This window comes from Condylura cristata, unplaced genomic scaffold (assembly GCF_000260355.1).
Source record: "Condylura cristata isolate star-nosed mole 26May11 unplaced genomic scaffold, ConCri1.0 scaffold00007, whole genome shotgun sequence".
NCBI lineage: Eukaryota > Metazoa > Chordata > Mammalia > Eulipotyphla > Talpidae > Condylura > Condylura cristata.
This window is the reverse complement of record NW_004567108.1, coordinates 42,993,755-42,997,059: the sequence shown is the minus strand read 5'-3', so window position 1 is coordinate 42,997,059 and position 3,305 is coordinate 42,993,755. Positions and strand designations below refer to the sequence as shown.

The 3,305-nt window shown below is 39.6% G+C and overlaps 1 pseudogene; it reads right to left on the bottom strand.

Annotated features, from left to right (window-relative positions):
• The window catches only part of LOC101631952, a 10,275-nt pseudogene that overhangs the window by 4,892 nt on the left and 2,078 nt on the right, over nt 1–3,305 (bottom strand).

Genomic DNA, 3,305 nt, shown 5'->3' with positions numbered 1-3,305 from the left:
GCTGCTCCCCTCAGCATTGTCCTTCGTCGATCTGCCTGTTCTGCTCCCCACTCTGTCTCTGGTGAGTCCTCTCACCCACCCCTGCACCTCTGGCCTGTACCCCAGTTCTGTATACATAAATTAATAAATCTTTAAAAAAAACAGTTTAAAAAAAAAGCAAAAAAAAAAAAGTTAAAAGTTCCTAATGATGAAACCAGTCACAGCAACTAGTATACAAAATCTATAAGTTAAATATGCAACAATAGACCCTTAAGTCATATCAATAGGTAGCATTGCTATCGCTAACTAACTTTGGTAAAAGCAAAATAAAAGTGCCACATTGTGTAATTTGTGAGTTCTCATTCACAGAGTCACTTTCCATTTCCAGCACATACCAATATCTGTCAGACTCCATGCCAGGGAAAAGTTTCCTTTGCCTAGAACGCCACGCTCTCCACCCTCCCATTTACCTGCTGACTCTGCTCTCTTTCTGAGTTTAATTACGGGGTATCTTCTTAGTGTCACTTGTGTCACACTGTCACAGTTTGCCTCGTTTTTTCTACCTGTCCACTATGCAGATGGCCAAGATGTTTCTGTTGCTCTGCCCTTTCTTTGACTGTTAGTCTGTCGTCTAGCATTTCTTCTTGAGGTGTGCCTTGCATCTCCTTAGATCTGTTTCTGTCCTTCAGGTCCTCGTGGCTGGGGCGTCCTTATGGTCATGGGCAATGGCCATGCCATCCAAATGTAATGCTGAGGCAGAAGTGGGATGGGGTGAGGTCAGCCATTCGGCTGGTTGGATAGGCCAGTTTTTTGACTGTGTGGCTGGTCTGAACTAACAGTTCATAGTTGCTTGCTTAGATGTTCTGAGTGCAAAGGCTCTCTGTCAGTCATTTTCTTTGATTAGGACTGGAGTGGGCCTCTTGCTGTTTTCATTTGCATGATGAAGCAGCTGTGAGGAGTCAACAGGTGAAGTGGTGCTGGCACTGAGATGTACTGTTCAATCTGAGCAAGGTATTTGGGCGGGATTCTTTATGGCCAGATTGCACAAAGAAGGAGTAGAGGCTGCAGCAGAGGCAGGCTGGACTTCAAAAGTGAGATGACAAAAGGTCATAATGGGAGGTTAGTTGTTTCTTGCAATTTGAAATGAAATTCTTTAGTTGTGAAAGTAGAGTTCACCAATCTGAGTACAGAATGCAGACTTTCTTCTATCTCTGGTGAAATGTTTTTTGCCAAATTACTGCAGGCTAGTAAGGAACCATTTCAGCTTACTGAGCTGCTGCCTGGGGCACTTGTTGATAAGTCAAAGAAGAGGAAAGCCCATGACCAAAGTCACTGGGCAGTGAGAGGCACCACTTACAGCAGTGGGTAAAGGGCTGGTGCCATAAGTTAGTGTTTTGCGGTAAAGCAACTGGTTCTCAGAGGGCCTTGAGTTGCTGGGCAGGTGCCATCTGGGAGGAGTCGGTCCAGATGGGGTTGTCAACCACAGGGGAGTCTGGCATCATGGAGTGCTTCTCAATGGGATCAGGCATCCTTGACTCCAGGGTCCACACAGAAAGTGGCTCTCTCCTAAACGCAAGTGTGATCAGGGCTCATGCCTCCTATTCTGGAATCCAACCTGCATATTTGACCAGATATTATTTTAAATGCTTTGAGGAGGTATTTTTCCCCCATTCATACCTTGTTTTATTTATTCTTTTTATAATATAATAGTTTGTTTTAACATCATTTTGTGCATTATTTCACCTCAGTTGTAATCCCCATGGGTTTCCCATTACCAGATCACCCATGTGCCATCACCATAGTCCAGTGCACTTCCCTCCCCCCACTGTTTTTGATCCCATTTCTCACTCCACACCCATAAAATGTCTCTGGTATATAGCTGTTCATTATTATTCTTATTTTCTCACCTGGTCTGTCATACTACAAGGAGGAATTTTTTTTTAAGAAGATGAAATTACCCCTTTTCCCTCTACAATGTGGATAAGCTTTATCCAATCAGTTGAAGATTGAGATCTCCAGAAGAGGAGATTCGTTCAGTGGGCCATCTTCAGACTTGAAACTAATTTTAGCATATGTGAAGTAATATAAAACACACATATTCTTTCTCTTCCCCCAGTCCCTGGAACAGAGCTCCTAAAATTCTTGTACTTTTTTAAGTAATAAAAACATTGGAAATTTTACCTTTTGTCCTACTGTTTGGTCTGCTGACACCTTGAAGTGGGACTTCAGGCCTAATAGGAAAGAATAAATTCTGCATGCTCACTGCATCTATTCCAGTAACCAAAAGAAACTGAATCTGCTTTTCCCCATTTTCCCCAAACTAAAAGCAATGAGTCCTTCTGATTGGAATCCTAATCTGCCTTGAATCAAGATAATGTGTTTAAAGTATTGTGGAGGGGAAAGAGCTTTGCTTTTAAAGAGCAAAGATAAGAAAATCAGAGATTTCTATCTGCGTGTTCTTAAAATTCTACTATTAGCCTTTTTTACTGTCATTAACTGCAATTAGTTTTCAGTAGTAAACAAATCCTTGATGTATAATATGTGCATTAAAATTATCATTTCATATATGAAACCCTGTGGTTTTGTCCTTTTAAGATGTATATTCTTATTATTTTAGTATTATTTTGTTATTATTTTTTGATACCTATTCTCAACATCAATGTTTTTTGAGTATTTTTTTAAAGTCCCCATTATTAGTTTGTGGTTTGTTTGCTAGATGAGAGAAGACTTTTCAAAACATTATTTTAATCATACATTTATGCGAAAAAAATTTTTCAGACCGTGTTTTGTCGCTTGTAATTTTCATGATGCTTCTTCCAAGATTTTGTATCTTATTAAAATTTTATATGTATGATTTCTAATTACAGTGTGTTTTCTAGTTACTTTAAAGTCACAGTTTATTAAATCAGGGATTTCCAGTGTGCATATATGCCAACAACTCAACTCATTATAGGAGGTGTCTTTCAACTAAACCAGTGTAAGTAACAGCCTCTGGGCAATGGAATTATAAGTTGCCACTAGGATGGGGTGGGGAGGAGTTAGAAAGGAAACTAGTAGTTACAGGATCATTATTTTTCCTTATGAGCTTTCGCAGACTATTTACATTTTAAACTATATCATCTTAATGAAGAATAAAAATCAATCTAAAGAAAAATCCTGATTAGCATTTTATTTGAGCCAGCACTTTTGTGCTGAGAGTTAGTCATGCAAGTTGACCACCCTTGAATATTTTTTTTTTAAAGATTTATTTATTTGTACATACAGAACTGGGGTACAGGCTGGAGGCTCAGGGGTGGTGAGAGGCCTCACCAGAGACAGAGTGGGGA